The sequence below is a fragment of the Sapajus apella genome, unplaced genomic scaffold, assembly GCF_009761245.1.
Source record: "Sapajus apella isolate SASKATOON/1434 unplaced genomic scaffold, GSC_monkey_1.0 scaffold33, whole genome shotgun sequence".
In the NCBI taxonomy this organism is placed as follows: domain Eukaryota; kingdom Metazoa; phylum Chordata; class Mammalia; order Primates; family Cebidae; genus Sapajus; species Sapajus apella.
Window position 1 is genome coordinate 6025620 of NW_022436973.1, and position 17731 is coordinate 6043350.

General features: G+C 49.5%; 1 protein-coding gene across 5 annotated transcripts in view; it reads right to left on the minus strand.

The window, feature by feature from the left end:
* The window catches only part of SRC (SRC proto-oncogene, non-receptor tyrosine kinase), a 62039-nt gene that overhangs the window by 31808 nt on the left and 12500 nt on the right, over window positions 1-17731 (minus strand). For all 5 annotated transcript variants that reach the window (XM_032294997.1, XM_032294996.1, XM_032294994.1 and 2 more), the window contains exon 2: window positions 8394-8466. The gene's annotated coding sequence lies outside the window, so the exon portion shown is untranslated. The remainder of the gene's footprint in view (window positions 1-8393; window positions 8467-17731) is intronic.

A 17731-nucleotide genomic window follows, 5' to 3' on the forward strand; every position in this document is an offset into this window, starting at 1 on the left:
GTGGTCTGAGATCACACCACTGCACTCCAGCCTGAGTGACAGAGAGAGACTCTCTCTCTCAAAAAAAAAAAATATATATTATTATTATTTGCAGATGGTACAGGTATAGGTCTGGGAAATCCAAGAGAATCCACTGCAAAACTATTAAACCAAAAGCAAATTAAGTAAAGTGGCAGGGAATTAAGTCAACATTCCCAAATCGATTGTGTATATCAATTGTATATATATGTATATTAATTACAGTTAGAAAATAAAATGAAAGAAACCTTAGCATTATAAAAATATCAATTATTCATAAATCAATCTAAAAGTTCAATGTGATCAATAAAAAACCCAACAAGATTTTTTTTAACTAAGCAAGTCAATTTTTAAATTTGTAAGTAAAAACATTTGAAAAAGAGTAGCCAGATAATGCCTAAAAAGAAGAGTAATGAGGGAGAAACAGCCCAACCAGATAGTAAACCTTACTATAAAGACACAGTCATTAAAACTGTGGCTAGCCGGGTGCAGTGTCTCACCCTTGTAATCTGAGCATTTTGGGAGGCCGAGGTGGGCAGATCACCTGAGGTCAAGAGTTCAAGACCAGACTGACCAACATGGAGAAACCCCATCTCTACTAAAAATACAAAATTAGCCGGGCGTGGTGGCACATGCCTGTAATCCCAGCTACTCGGGAGGATGGGGCAGGAGAATCCCTTGAGTCCGGGAGGCAGAGATTGCACTTAGCCGAGATTGCACCATTGCACTCCAGCTTGGGCAACAAGAGCGAAACTCTGTCTCAAAAAAAAAAAAAAAAAAAAAAGGACAAAAACCTGTGCTGTTTTCACATCAGTAAATCAGGGGAACAGAACAGAGAGTCCAAAAGTTATCCTGAAACATAAGGGAATTTAATATATAATGAAGATGGCATTTTAGTGAGAAAAAGGTGGATGATTTTTAAGATGGAATTAGGACCAACAATCGGCCAACAGGTAACAAATACAGGTATTGATCGACTTACAACCTATGCAACTACGACCATTCGACTTTACGACCACAATTGCTAGCCACGACTGCTCTGCTGTAGATTTTTGGAAACACTACAACATTTCGATGTGTATCAAGAATATCACTACCGCCTGGGAGGCTGTGACGACAAAGTGCATGAATGGCATCTGGAAAAATTGTGTTAAGCGCTATGTTAATGATTTTGACGGATTTGACAGTGAACATGAACTTGAAACGATTTGGGAAAAAATAGTAAAACTCGCTAAAGACCTTTCTTTGGAGTGTGAATTGGAAGATGTCGAAGAGTTGCTAGACAAAGAATCCGGAGAACTTACAAATGAAGAGCTAATCGAACTGGAAGAAGAAAGAGTGGCGGAAGAAGAAAAAAGAGAAGCAGAGAAAGAAGAGGAGGAGCCAGACAGAAAGTTCACCACTAAGGGATTATCAGACGGTTTATCTTTACTGAATAAACTTCTTATACATTTCAAAGCAATGGACCCAAACATCGAACGATTTGCAAGGATTGAACGGATGGCGCACGATGTGTTTCATCCGTATCGTGAAATTTATGAAGAAAAAAAGAAACATACAATTCAGACAAAGCTCACCATGTTTATGAAAAAACCAACTCCGGTAACCCCAACTGCTGCCTCAGATGACGACATCAACGATCCGCAGCCAAGCACCAGCGGCCAATAAAATGTTTCGTACATGTTTATATATTTTGATATGTTTTGCAATTGGGAAAATGTTTCCTATGGTGTTTTTTACACCTGTATTTTGTATTTTTGTATGCACCTGTATTTTGTAATTTTGTATGTTTTGCAAATATTAAACCAGTTGTACTGGTAATGCAGTGTTTTACTTAAACCTGACAAATGTAAAAATAAGAAACAAAATGGTGTAGAGATGATACAAATGGCATAAAATGAACAAAGAAAATTATGATATATAACAATAATGAAAGAAAATTATGATAAAATATGACTTAAAGATTTTTATAACATCATTTCACAGTACTGTACATATAGCCTACTCAACTTACGACCAAATCGTGTTACAACCGGTCTGTCGGAACCAATCGTGGTCGTTAAGTCGAGCACTAGCTGTAAAGCTGGATCTCAATCTCACAATATATGCCAATAAATGACAAATCAATCAGATTTAAACCACAAAACACTGAAAACATAAAGCTCTAAAAAGCAGAGGAGCTGGGCGAGGTGGCTCACACCTGGAATCCCAACATTTTGGGAGGCCACGGCAGGAGAATCGCTTGAGCCCAGGAGTTTGAGACCAGCCTGAACAACATGGTGAAACCCCATACCTACAAACACATATATATTTTAAACATGGTTGCCTAGGATGGCCTGAAATTCCTGGGCTCTGTCCACCTCAGCCTCCCAAAGTGCTGGGATTACAGGTGTTAGCCACCACACCCAGCCCTCTTTTTCTAAGCTAATATATATGTACGTATAACATAAATTTTGGTATATCCAAATAGGGAAAGCATTCTAAACCTGACATAAAACCTAGAAATCATTTTCTAAATGATAAATCAATTACCTAAACATATAAAATGGCTGTGTAGCTTAATAAACATCATAAACAAGTTCAAAGGACAAACAACAAACTAAGAAAAATAACTGCAACTCACATGATAGATAAGGGTGTTCTTTTTTCTTAGCATGTATATAATAAGCTCCCATAAAATAAGAAAAATGACAACAGATAGTTTACAGAAAAATCAAACAAATGGCTCTTAAACATACGACAAGATGCTCAACCTCACGCATAAGATAAACGCAAATTCAAACCATACAAGCCACCCAACGACAGCAGAATACAAGTTCTTCTCAAGTGCGCATGGAACGTTCTCCGGGATCGACCATATGTGCACCATAAAACAAGCCTCAATAAATTTAAAAGGAGTGAAATCATACAAAGTATGTTTCCTACCACAATAGAATGAAATAAGAAATCAATAACAGAAAGAAATTTGGAAAATTAAAATATGTGAAAACTAAACAACACGCTCCTCAATAACCAGTTAGTCAAAGAATAAATCACCGAAAAGCTTAGAAAATACTTTGAGATGAATGAAAATAAAGACACAACATATCCAAATGTATGGATGTGGCAAAAGAGAACTTAAAGGGAAATTTATAGCTGTAAAGTCCTATATTTAAACAGTCCAGATGTGATGTCTCACGCCTGTAATCCCAGCATTTTGGGAGGCTGGGGCAGGTGGATCATTTGAGCTCAGGAGTTCGAGACTAGCTTAAGCAACATGCTGAAACCCAGTCTCCAAAAAATATTAAAAAAAAAAAAAATCATCAGGCGTGGTGGCACATGCAGGTAGTCCGAGCTACTCGGGAGACTGAGGCAGGAGAATTGCTTGAGCCCCAGAGTTCAGGGCTGCAGTGAGCCATGATCATGCCACTTACACTACAGCCTGGGCAACAGAGTGAGACCCTGTCTCAAAAACTAAAAATAGGTCAGGCCACAGTGGCTCATGTCTGCAATTCCAACATTCTGGGAGGCCGAAGGGGGTGGATTACCTGAGGTAAGGAGTTCAAGACCAGCCTGGCCAACAGGGTTAAACCCCGTGTCTACTAAAAATACAAAAATTAGCCAGGTGTGGGGGTGGGTGCCTGTAGTCTCACTACTTGGGAGGCTAAGGCAGGAGAATCACTTGAACCCATGAGGCAGAGGTTGCAGTGAGCTGAGATTGCACCACTGAACTTCAGCCTGGTGACAAAGCAAGACTTCGTCTCAAAAAAAAAAAAAGTGATAGAAGGAAACCTCCCACCCGGATAAAGAGTAGCAATCAAAACCCCACAGCTAGGCCAGGTGTGGTGACTCACACCTGTGATCCTAGCATTTTGGAAGGCCAAGGCAATAGAGCACCTGAAGTCAGGAGTTAGAGACCTGCCTCACCAACATGGTGAAATCTCATCTCTACTAAAAATACAAAAATTAGCTAGGCATGGTGGCAGGTGCCTGTAATCCCAGCTACCTGGGAGGCTGAGGCAAGAAAATGACTTGAACCTGGGAGGCAAAGGTTGCAATGAGCCAAGATTGCACCACTGCACTCCAGCCTGGGCAACAGAGTGAGACTCCACCTCAAAAAAAAAAAAAGAAAAGAAAAGAAAAAGAAAACCCCACAGCTGACATCCTACTCAGTGATAAAAAACTGCATGCCATTCCCCTAAGATCCGAAACGACAAGAATATTCACTCTCACCACTTCTACCCAAGATTGTACTAGAGCTTCTAGCCAGTACAATTAGGAAGGAAAATGAAACATAAGGTATCCAGATTAGAAAAAGTAAAACTATCTTTGTTTGCAGATAATATGATCTTATGTATAGAAAATCCTAAGAATTCCACCAAAAAATCATTAGAACTAATAAATGAGTTCAGCAAGGCTGCAAAGTAAAAAATCAATATACAAAAATACATTGTATTTCTATAGGCTGGCAAGGAAGGATCTAAAAATAAAATTAAGAAAGAAATTTATGATAGCATCAAAAGAATACTTAGGAATAAGATTAATAAAAGAAGTCTAAAACTTATACTCTGAAAACTACAAAAAATGTTGAAAGAAATGGAAAGACATCCCATGTTCATGGATCAGAAGCCTAAATATTAAGATGGCAAAACTCCCAAATTGGTCTGCTCCCTGTCAAAATCCCATCTAGTTTCTTTGCCAAAATTGACAAACTGATCTTAAATAAAATTAAAGTGGAAAGTCATGGGACCCTTAATAGCCAAAACAGTCTTGAAGAAAAACAAAGTTTGAGGGCTCACACTTTTCAATTTCAAAACTGTAAAACTACCATAACAAAGACACTGTGACACTGGCATAAGTGTAGACTTATAAACCAGTGGAGGGGAATCAAGGGTCCAAAAAAAACACTCACATTGACAGTCAATTGATTTTATACAAGGCTGCCAAGACAATTCAAGGGAGAAAGAATTTTCATTTCAACAAATGGCGCAGGAACAATTGGATACCCACATATAAAAGAGGGAAGCTGGACATCTTCCTTAAACCCTGCATAAAAATCAACTCAAACTGGATCACAAACCTAAATGTAAGAGGTAAAAGTAAAAATCTCTCACAAGAAAACATAGGCATAAATTTTATGACCTTGGATTATGATTTCTCTTTTTGTTTGTTTGGTTGCTTTTTGTTTTGTTTTGTTTGTTTGTTTTGAGAGGGAGTCTCACTTTGTCGCCCAGACTGGAGTGCAATGGTGCGATCTCGGCTCACTGCAACCTCGTCTCCCAGGTTCAAGTGATTGTCCTGCCTCAGCATCCCGAGTAGCTGGGATCACGGGTACTCACCACCATGCCCAGCTAATTTTTGTATTTTTCGTAGAGATGGGGTTTCACCAAGTTGGCCAGGCTGGTCTCTAACTCCTGACCTCAGGTGATCCACTTGCCTTGGCCTCTCAAAGTGCTGGGATTACAGGTGTGAGCCACTGCGCCCAGCCACGACTTCTTAAGTACAACACCTGGAGCACCAACAACAAAAGGAAAAATAAACTGCACTTCATCACAATCAAAAAACTTTTGTTTTCCAAAGAACAACATCAAGAAAATAAAACAACAACCCACAGAATGGGAGAAAATATTTGCAAATCATATATCTGGCAAGGGACCTGTATCTACAATATGTAAAAATCTCTTACAGTGGCTCATGCATGTAATCTCAGCACTTTGGAAGCCAAAACAGGAGGATCTCTTGAGGCCAGGAGCTCAAGAACAGCCTGGGAAACATAGTGAGACCCCTACTAAAAATTTTTTTAAATTAGCCAGGCATGGCGTTGCATGCCGGTAGTCCTAGCTACTTGGGAGGCTGAGATGGGAGGATTGCTTGAGCCCAGGAATTTGAGGTTACAGTGAGCTGTGATCACACGATTGCATTCCAGCCTGGTGGCAGACCGAGATCCTATCTCTACAAAGTTTAAAAAAAGAAGTTAAGCCAGGCATCGTGGAGCGTGCCTATAATCCTAGCTACTTGGGAGGCTGAGGCAAAAGTATCATTTGAGGCCAGGACTTCCAGACTAGTCTGGGCAACACAGTGAGACCCTGTCTCTAAGAAAAAAATTAAATTAATTAATAATAAAAATAGGCAAAGAACTTGAATAGACCTTCCTCCAAAGAAGATACACAAATGCCCAATAAGCACATGAAAAGATGCTTAATGTCATGAATAATTAGAGAAATAAAAATCAAAACTGCCAAGTACGGTGGCACACGCCTGTAATCCCAGCACTTTGAGAGGCCCAGGTAAGAGAATCACTTGAGCCCAGGAGTTCGAGACCAGCCTAGGCAACACGGTAAGACACCATCTCTACAAATTTTAAAAACAAAAAATTAGCCAGGCATGGTGGCTCACACTTGTGGTCCCAGCTGCTTGGGAGGCTGAGGTGGGAGGATGATGGTTAGAGCCCAAGAATTCGAGGCTGCAGTGAGCCTCAGCAAAACAGTGAGACCCTGTCTCAAAAAAAAAAAATCAAAACCACAATGAGATGCCACTTCACAGACACTAGGATGGATGGCTAGAATCTAAAAGACAAATGTTGGCAAGGATGTGGGGAAATTGGAACCCTCATACGCTGCTGATGGGAATGTAAAATGGTGCAGCTGCTTTGCAAAACAGTCTGGCAGTTCCTCAGAAAGTTAAACATGGAATTGCCATATGATCTAGCAATTCTACTCATAGGTACACACTCGATAGAAATGAATAACATATGTCTACCCAAAAACTTGCACATGAATGTCCAGAACAGCATTACTCATAATAGCCAGAAAGCCCAAATGTCCGTCAACTGATGAATGGATAAATAAAATATGGTATATCCATATGATAGAATATTATTTGGCAAGAAAAAAAGAATGAAATCTTGATCCATGCTACAACATGAATGAATCTTGAAAACATTATACTAAGTGAAAGAAGCCAGCCACAAAGAGTACCCATTGTATGGCTCCATTTATATTAAATGTCTAGAATAGGCAAATCTATAGAAACAGAAACTAGATTAGTTACTGCCTGGGCCTAGGGAGGGAAGTTTAGGAGGAAGTCGGGGGGGTGACTGTCATGGGTAGAGTTTCTTCCTGGGATAATGAAATGTTCTAAATTTGACTGTGGTGATGATTGCACAACTGTGACTCTACTAAAAACCACTGAATTATATACTTGAAATAGATGAATTGTATGGTTTGTGAATTTTATCTCAGTAAAGCTGCGCTATACATTCTTCAAATAAATTAGACTGGGGGCCACCATTCACCTATCAGATTGACTAACTGATACCTACGAAATGTATCCCCAAATTTTGTAACATCCTATGCTGGTGAGAGTGAGGAGAACGAACAGAGGGTGTGGTGACACCAGTGACACAAAAGGACAATCTGGCAATACCCATCACAACTACAACTGCACACAGCCGCTGACCCTGCAATGTGGAATTAATCCTAAAGGAATCCTCACACACGAACACAGGGCACATGATTAAGGACATTCACTTGTGGAATTGTCTACAACAAGCAAAAGACTGGAAACAAACAAACTATCCTTCCTGAATTAAATAAAGTTTGACCACCATACACACAGTGGAATATTATGCAACCATGAAAAAGTGCAGCATAAATAAATGATCTCTGAGGTACACTGCCAAGAGCAAAAAGTTGGTGGAGGACAGGATAGACTGTGTGCTATCATTTATCTTAAAGAAAAAAAAAAAAAAAAAAAATTCTGGCCAGGCATGGTGGCTCATACCTGCAAACCCAGTACTTGGGGAGGCCGAGACAGGAGGATTGCTTCAGCCCAGGCATTCAAAAAGAGCCTAGGCAACATGGTAAGACTCTGTTTCTGAAAAAATAAATAAATAATTAGTGGGTGCATGTGCCTACAGTCCCAGCTATCCGGGACACTGAGGTGGGAAGAGTGACAGAGCCCAGGAGTTCAAGGCGACAGTGAGCCATGGTTGTGCCACCGGACTACAGCCTGGGCAAAGAGTGAGACCCTGTCTAAGAAACACAAATTCTTTCTTTGCAAATATATCATATTGAGTCACGTGCAGAAGCTAAAAATATCAACACCTGGCATTCCCATCATTATTGAAATTCACATTATGCTAAAAAAATTGTTAATATACATACTTAGATATGCCTGGATCTCCTGGAAAGATACACCAGAAATTCTTTCAAGTGGTTGCCTCTGGCAAGGAGACCTGGGTGTGAGAGAGACTTACTTTTCCCTGTCCCGAGCATGCATGCATGCCTGTGTGTGTGTGTGTGTGTCTGTGTGTGTGTGTGTGTGTGTGTGTGTGTGTGTGTGTCTGTGTGTATTGATGTTTCTTCTTTCCTTTTTAAGAAGAAACACAGGCTTACCTGGTTTCAAATCCTGGCTCTGTCTCTCATCGCTGGGCAAGATGCTTCACTTCTCTGAGCCTCTGTCTTCGTTCTGTAAAGGAAGGGACAATAGGGTTAAGATCTACCAGGCAAGGTTGGTGTGGAAGATGAAATCAGACACCGCAAGCTCAGGGCCTCCCCTTGTGCCTGGCTCCTAGTAAGTGTGCGGCTCCTGTTTGCCATTCACCTGTTACCACGGACATCGCAGTGCACTGGAACAGGGGGCACCGGAGAGCCTCAGAGCCAGCATTCCAAGGCCCAGCATCCCCTCTGGCTGGGAGAAACTGGGAAAAGCTTCCTGGGGGAGGCAGCATTTGGAAGGGCTTTGAGGACAAGAAGGATTTCCACAAGGAGAGATGAATGGGGGCCACGTTCTTGGCAAAGGGAGCCCCACGAGCAAAAGGCCGGGAGTGGGGAAGCCCTGGGGTCCCTCAGTGGTGCCCTCCCGGGCTCCTCCATCAAGGCTTAGCTGATCACCTGCTGCGCCCCAGACACGGTAGTGGGAAAGACAGTCAAAAGCCAGGTGGCTGGGCCGGCCGAGGGAGGAACTACATGCAGAAAGTCTTGTGACAGGGACAACGAGGGGCCAGGTCCATGTGCTCCTAGAGCAGGTCGGGAAATGGAGGCTCAGAAAGGGAGAGGGGCCGTCTAAGATCATACAGCAGGTTCCCAGTTTCCCAACATAGCCTCTCTCAGCTCCACCCTCTCCCCGTCCCTTAGGCCTGGAGAAGAGAAAGTCCAGAGGGGCCCCTCTGCCATGCCCTCATCAGGGGATGGACACAGGGGCCCCACAAGGAGGAGGGATGGTTGGTCCTCAGAAGACAACAGCAGCTGCGGCATCACCATCATGGTGCTCCTGGGTGGCGGGCACATGCTTAGGAGCTCAGCGAACCTCCCCAGCCCTCAATGAACCACCCCAGTGAACCCAGGGGCAGCCCTCATTTGCAGATGAGGAAACAGAAGCACAGAGAGGTGGAGCTGCTTGCCTGATGTCACACAGCTCATAAAACACAGCACCGGGAGGCACACCGGACCATCTGGGTTTACCGTCCGGTACCTCAGGGCCCATTCCTCAAAGGAGGCCCCAGCGGGGCCTCTGTCAGTGATGGCATCCTCTCAGAAGAGCCCAGGGTGGGAGCTGTTCTCAGCCAGTCCAGGAATGCCTCCTGATAACAGTGCCCCGATGGCAGGGGAGAGGTGGGAGGCAGGCAGGGAAGAGCAGCGGTGGGTGAAGTGTGGGGCCTGTGCAGGGATGGAGGGGGAAGGCGGTGGGCAGGGGCTTGGTCCATTGGCAGCCATCCTCTCCCTGATGAGAGAGCAGAAGGGCTCCCCAGGCACCTGCCCAAGCCAAGTGGGGACATCATGGTTAAGGGGCCCTGGCTGCCACCAGGAGAGGATGCTGGACACACACTGACTGAAGTTTTCTTCAGCACCGTGGAGACGCCCATAGTCACCCCCGGGCAGTTGCAAAGGCTAACGTGTAAATCCACACAAAGCCCTGGGCACACACGTGGGCCATGCCCCATGAACGGGGGTCCTTGCTGTGCCCCTAACATTAGCATCCTCACTGGTACTGCTCAGCCCTCTGTTCTCAGCAAGACCTTGCTACACAGCAACAATCTGCCCCTTTCCAGATGGGGGCACAGAGAGGGGCTCAGAGAAGCCAAGTCAGGCGCCTGGCCCCCGTCCAAGACAGCAGAGGCCCAGCAGATGCCCCAGGCCACTGTGGGCACTTCTCCCCAAGTCCACTGTCCTAGCTGGAAACTTATCTCAGGGACTGAGCAGAGCCCCATGGCCAGCCCATTTTCCAAAAGGGGAGATGGAGGCCCAGACGGGGACAGTGGCTTGCCCAAGGCCACAGAGCAGGCCAGGAATAGGGCAGGGAGCAGCCACCAAAGCCAGGCAACTACAAAAATTCTGGGTGTCAGGGGCCCCACCAGCACTGGCCGCATCCAGACAGGGCAAGGCTGAGGCTGGGAGAAGCATGAGAGGGCACAACCTGCCCATTTCACAGATGGGCACTGCCTCCCTCCAGGCCCAACACCCTCTTCCTGCCCTCACACTGGAGTGGAAGCTTCCCCTGAGCAGGGATGTTCCCCTGCCTCTCTTTTTCTTTCCTGCTATCAAAAGAATGACCTGCTGACCCGCAGTGCTTTTCTACATGTGTAAATGCAGAAAGGCAGGGCTTCACAGCGAGGGATACGCACACTGGCAGCAGCGGCAGCTGATACTCATCTAGAGCCTGCCATGCGCCACTCTTACACCCCATTGCACAGATGAGGAAACCGAAGCACACACAGGTTAAATGGTGTGCCTGAGATCCTGATTCTCAGCAGACGAGCGACAACCCGTAACCCTCTGCACGTCTTCCCAACTGGGACAGCCATCCAGAGCCCCTGGGAACAGCCAAAGGAAGGAACCCGGGCTCCTCTCGGCAGAATCCAACGTCACCAGCTGCTCTGGTCCAGGCCAGGGGTGGAATGGGGGTGCTGATGGGGGTGCAGAAACCCACGTTCTTCCCCCTCAGCTTTTCCCCCTCCATCCTCCAGCCTGGGGTTCACACTCCCCTCCATTGCTCCCAGCTGCCCTGCAGCAAGCTGTGGCCGCACTCATTTTACACATGAGGCCATGGGGGCTCCAGGAGGCTGCCCCAGCCAGAAGGCAGACAGCCAGATCCGAGGGACACTGGAGCCCATCCTCCCTGACCTCCCTTGTGAGCAGCACAGCAAGGGTGGCGCAGAAGGGAGCCCTGGGTGCGAGGCCCAGGCGGGCCAGAGTACCAGGTGGGCAGGGGGTGGTCCAGAGCGAGGTCTGGCCAGAGTGCGTCCCGGTTTAACAGGGTCACTGCTGGCCCTTGGCCTAGGCATGAGAGGGCCCAGGGGAGACCCCAAGAGGGATGTTCAGCAACGCAAGTCACGAAGGCCTGCAAAACCGAGAGCAGGGCCAGGAAGCTCTTCTCAGGCCCCTGGGAGCCGGAGGTCAGAGCACGGTGGCTCCCCCCCACTCTGTCTTGTCAGGGACAGTCATCTCCAGCTCCAAAGGGCCAGAGAGGAAAGAAGAGACACATCAATTATGGCGGGCTTCCCAGAGGAGAGGGTATCTCAGCTGAGCCCCAAAGTCTAGGCAGTTTGTGAAGAGAGAGTGGGGAGTGTGATCCAGGCAGGTGGGAAAGCTTTGATAGGGCCTGCAGCTGGGACCCCTTAGAGAAACGCAAGGGAACTCTGTCAGTTTCAGTCCTGCAGCCTCAGTTTCCTCAGCAGCAAAATGGGGGAAAGACAGGCACACAGGGTGGCTCCCTCTTCCCCGTACCCACTTCCCACCATCTCTCCCTCCTCCAAGCCCCCATGCCCAGGACTCAGTCACTGAGAAGGTGACAGCGTCTACGGACTGGTGAGCTGGAGGGGTTAGGCGGCTTCACAGAACCTCCATCCCACTCTAGGTGCCAACGCAGGGTCTATCCCCAGGCAGCCCCGTAACGGGGTGAATAGGGCAGCTCACGAGGCCAGGAGGTCGCAGCCCCAACCCCAGGGAGCCTCTGTGGGCCCTTCTTCTTGGCAGATGAGGAGGCTAAGGCTCAAAGAGGGGGCTCCCGCCCCGTGGTCACACAGCAAGGCTGAGGCCTGCCCTGGAATAAGGATGTGGGCTGGGGGGCAATGGCACTGAAGATAAGATTCTCGGGGCACCAGGCCCAAGAGCACTGAGCTGAGGAGAAAATGGAAGAGGGGACAAAGCCTTGGGGCCCGGCCTGCCGAGGGCCAGCCACCATGTGGCTGCGTGGAAGGCTTCCATCAGAATCACTGTGCGGTGGGAGCAGGGGCTTGTGCCTGTAATCCCAGTGACTCGGGAGGCTGAGATCAGTGCATCGCTTGAGGCCAAGAGTTTGAGACCAGCCTGAACAACAAAGTGACACCCCATCTCTACAAAAAATAGAAAAAATGTAACCGGGCATGGTGGTACCCGAGAGTTCCAGCTACTTGGGAAGCCAAGAAGGGAGGACTGCTTGTACCCAGGAGTTCGAGGCTGCAGTGAGCTATGATTATACCACTGCACTCCAGCCTGGGCAACAGAGTGAGACCCTGTCTCAAAAAAAAAAAAAAGAGAAAAAGAAAAGTTAACCTGGGCTTCAGCACCTCTACCCATACACAGAGACCCTCAGCAGCTCCCCCGCCCTGCTCAGTGTCAGGAGACAACCACGGGGAACACTGAAGTAACAAGTTTTCCTCTCTCCCAGCCTTAGGTCATCTCTCCGAGAACCCCCAGCTGCCCACCCCGATGACTGATGGCTGATGTGCCTTGTGGAGATGGCCGCCAGCCGGTCCCTGCCCACGGCACCCGCTGTTCCCTGCCAGCTGCTCTGAGAACACACAGTGCCCCCTCCTCCCCACCCACGCCCAGGCAGCATCTCCCTCCAGGGACACCGGTAGGCAGGAGCGCCCAGTGGCCAGGCCCCTCCACACGGCCCAGCCTGAGCTCCAAACCTACCCACCGCCTTCAAGCCTGCAGGTGGCCTACCGCTGGCTGTGTGGCCACAGGAAGGTCAGCCTCCCTTTACTCATCCATGAAATGGGGTCTCTGGCAGGTCTCAAAGGGAGGAGAGGGCATCCGAGATTAAGGCAGGGATGGTGGTTGTAAGAGCATAAAAACGCTCAACACTCCAGGCTGCTGCCCGCAGGACCAGGGCCAAATTCGGATGGAGAGGGGCTTGCCACAGCTCCCTCTCCCCATCCCTTGACCCTCCCTTAAACTCATAACTACACTCTCCCCTTCAAACCCTAGCACATGCTGCTCCCTCCCCTAAGCTCTACTCCCCTTTCCCTGCCCCCCACCATGGGCTTGACCACAGGCAGTACCTGACCTTGCCACCCCACCCCAAGCTGAGAGAGGGACCCCCGCCCTTTTCTGGTCTCACATAGCCTCCATCACATAGGGATTAAGAGCTGGACTGCCAGGATTCAAAATCCAACTCTGGCCCTTCCTTGCTGTGTGACCTTGGGAAAGTTACTCCACCTCTCTGTGGCTTCATTTCCTCTCCTATAGTGATAAACATCATCTATTTCAAAGGACTGTTGTGAGGATTAAATAAGTTCGTATCTGTGAAGCACACTGAGGAGTGTGCCCTAAGTGTTGGCTATCAGTCAAAGTAGTAGGAGCAGCTATTCTTTGTTGAGCACCTACTGTGTGCCGGGCCTGTGCTAGTCATCCTACTTGAATGATCTCACAATAGCATGGAAGTGGGGGCTACTATGAACCTCACTTCATGGCAAGAAGGGGGAAGCCCAGAGACATCAGTTTTACCATCAAAGTATATCTGGGGGAGGAGGGGATTTTTGCTGACATTAAGAAACTAGGCACTTGAGGTCAGGAGTTTGACACCACACTGGCCATTATGCTAAAACCCCATCTCTACTAAAAATACAAAAATTAGCTGAGCTTAGTGGTGGGCGCCTGTAATTTCAGCTACTGGGAGGCTGAGGCCAGAGAATCACTTGAACCTGGGAGGCGGAGGTTGCAGTGAACCGAGATTGTGTCATTGCACTCCAGCCTGGGCAACAGAGTAAGACTCCATTTCAAAAAAAAAAAAAAGAAAAGAAATGAGGCCGTTAGGAGGTGGCTCACGCCTATAATCCAGCACTTTGGGAGGCAGAGGCAGGAGGATCACTTGAATCAGGAATTGACTCAGGAATGACCAGTCTGGGTAACATAGAGAGACCTCATCGCTACAAATTAAAAATTTTTTAAACTAGCCAGGCGTGGTGGTATGTGCCTGTAGACCCAGCTACTGGGAAGGCTGAGGTAGAAGGATTGCTTGAGCCCAGGAATTTGGGGCTGCAATGAGCTGTGATTGCACCATCACACTCCAGCCTGGGTGACGGTGAGACCCTGTCTCACACACACAAAAGACAGAGAGAGAGACAGAGAAATTGTTACCTTCTTTAAGATGGACTGTTCTTATGACTACTTTTTAAACACAAGAGTCCTTATCTTTTAGAGACACACACTGAAATATTTTACACGTGGGAGATGATGCCTGTGATTTGCTCTAAAATGATACATGATGGGATGGGATAGAGCAGGTGTGGAGGTGTGGAGGGCGCGGGACTGGCCACGGGGCGTGGTGCTTGGCTCAGCCACGGATTCACGGGCTCATTCTATGAACACGCCTTCAGAATAGAGTGGGAAAGGTAAAATTAACTTAAATGATGCAAAGAAAAAAAAATGCTTGGCCCTTTGACCCTCCCAACAACTACCCCCAGCCTGAGCAAACCGTCACCCCTGGACTAACGCAGCAGCCACCTCATGGGTCCACCCGCCTCCACCTTCACCCCCAGTCTGCTCTTCACACAGCAGCCAGATGTGCCCAGAACCCTCGTGTGACCCCAGCTCACTCCAAGTCCAAAGCGTGCGTTTCCGATGGCTCAGGGGCCCTCCCTGATCTGCCCTCCTCCCCCTCCATTCTTCCCCCATCCTTCCCTCTCTCGCTCTGCTCCTCTGGCCCCCTTGCACTTCCACCAGCACCCTAGGCTCTCCTGTGCCTCCAAGTCTCCCCACTGGCTGCTCCTCCCTCCCCTCCTTTGCCATGAGCTTCTTTGAGACATGAGGTCTTCCCCGGCCACCCAGCCTCCATGGGCCCACCAGCATGCCCGCCCGCTTCCCTGCAGGAGGCTGGATTCGTGGCCCCCTCCAGCTTCTTATGGGCTGTGTGTGCAGTTTCCTATTTGTTGTGTTTTTCTGTCTCCCCACAGCTCTAAGATGTGTGCTCTGCAAAAGCAGGATCTTTGGTTGGTTCCTTGCTTCCTGCAGCCTCTAGAACATTGTAGAGCACAGAAAATATTTGTGGGATGGACAGACAGGCAAATGGGCCCCACCCAGGGCCCCACAGGATAAGGGGTGGCAGGCCTCAGCCCCAGATCTGTCCGGCCCACAGCCTCTGCCCCGCCACCCGGCCCTCCTGCCGCCTGCCTGGCCCGTCTCTGTGGCAGAGCCCCTGCCCACCCCTGACTTACACAGAGCAGAAGCAAGTCTGAGACAGCGCCAGGCCCCGATCCCCGCCCAGCACGGCCCAGGCCCGGAACTGAGGTCCCAGGGGATGTTTGCTGAGTGAGCAAGGAGTGAGGAGTGAGCAAGGGGCCGAGCAGCCGGAACGTGTCTGGTCCCGTGTCCTCGGCGTGAACATGCTCAGGGACAGTTGGCTCAAACCGGCTCTGCCAGTGGGGCTGGGGTGGAGACAGCAGGCCGGGGCGGGCGCCCGCAGTGATGGAGGGGTGCACCTGGGGATGGGGCCTGCCACCCAGGAGGGCAAAAGCCCAGCAGGAGGGCACAGAGCTCCCACCTACTCACGTCCTGTAGACCACAACGGTCCCAGCCTCTGCCGCTCTTCAGCTTCCTCCCGGGCAAAAAAGGGGGCCTCTTTCAGACCCCAGCCCCTGGGCTGCACGGTAGGGGACTGGATCCCTTCCCACTAGGACCTGTGCAGGGCCTGGAAGCCCTCCAAGGAAGCATCCGGCCTGGAAGTGGGTGGTGCCTGCCTGAACAGGGCACAGAGAGGTGAGCCCTGAGCTACGTGGAGATCGCCTGGTACAGAAACCCTGACCTGTCCCAAGGTCCCGGGTAGCCTTGAGTGAATCCAGAGTCCCTGGACTCCATTTCCCTGTGTGGAAAGCGGTGTTGGGGATGGATTCCAGGACCACCAATGCCAAGGTGCCGAGTTACCTGAATGGAGCCACTCTGCCCTCCAGCCCCGCCCCGAAGCCCAGCTCTGGGTGACCAGGGCCAGAGCCCGGGCCACACACATGCCCTTACTCCCCATAAAAAACCACAGTGATCAAAATCCTCACTACCTACTGCACACGTGGCGTCTGCGGGACATCGAGTCGGCACTTCACACTCAGCCTCATCGGCGCCTCCCGCCAGCACTGTGGGGCAGGGACCATACTGTGCCCATTTCACAGGAAGGGAAGCTGAGGCCCAATTCACACAGCAAGTTGGAATCCAGGGCCCCTGGCCCCATCCCCGGGGTCACACTGGAGATGGCAGCCTCCATCTCCCTGAGATAGGTACTGTTTCAGGTACGCTCTGAAGTTGTTGGCTGCAATTTGGGGGACAGAGTCCATATTCCCCAAGTCTGTAGCCCCTCTTCGTCCTGGGAGGCTGAGACCCACCCCTGCCCCTCTGTGTAACCCAGGCCACAGGTGCACTACTCACAGTCTCAGTATTCTCACCTGTGAAATGGGCAGAATCCTGCCAGCTTCTCCTAAGGTATACCCAGTATCTGAAGATGCAGGACTCAGGCAGCCCTCAGGGCCAGCTGGGGAAGGCCTGGGGCGGTTCGTCTCCGGATATCTGTGGGGAGGGCAGCCCACGCGGACCAGATGCCCACAGTTGTCTGCGAGGGCATGACGCCCCTCTCCTCCAGCTGCCCAAAAGAGGAACGGTGATTCCTCCTGTCCCGCTGTTCCCCAGCTCCAAGCCCGGTCAGTCCCGCCTCCAGCACACTCTGAATCCACTTCCCTCCCTCCCCGACAACCACATCCTCACCCAGACCCTGCCTCCTCCTCTCAGGCTGGCTAACACGGGGCAGGGAACCTTTCCGAAATGTCGGTCCAAACCCTTCGCCTCTGCCTAACACTGCCCACAGCACCCACACCCCTGACACAAAGGCCGAGGACATCACAGGGGCTCCAAGGCCCTCAGTGGCCTCCACCAACCCCATCCCTCCACTCACTCTGCTCCACCACACCGGCCGCCTCCTGCTTCCTGGAGAAGCCAGCACGCTCCTGCCTCGGGGCCTTTGCACCTGCTGTTCCCATGCCTGCAGCACGCTCCCCCAAGCACCAACCCCCTCGCTCCTTCGCCTCCTTCAGGTCTTCAGGAGTCAGCCACCTGCTCAGACAGGCCTTCCTTGACCACCTGTTTCTTGATACCCCCAGCCAACTCTGCTCTCAATTCTCAGCTCCAAAGCTACCTCCTCACAGAAAACCTCCCTCAAACCCAGTCCAAGTGAGGACCTTCAACTTCTCCTTCCAAGTGTGGATCACAACTCATGGTGTGAGCGCCTGTCTTGTGGGGACGGGGGTCACTTCTGTCTCCCCCATAGCTGAATACTCTGGCAGGTGTCATATGCAAAACCATGAGCAGTTGGGATGCTTGGGTACCAGAGAGTCAGAACAGACACTGGCCAAAGGCACACAGCCAGCATGGAGTGACTATTTGATCATGGATGGATGGATGGATGGGTGGGTGGATGGATGGATAGATGGGTGGGTGGATGGATGGATGGATGGAGGGGTGGGTGGATGGATGGATGGATGGGTGGGTGG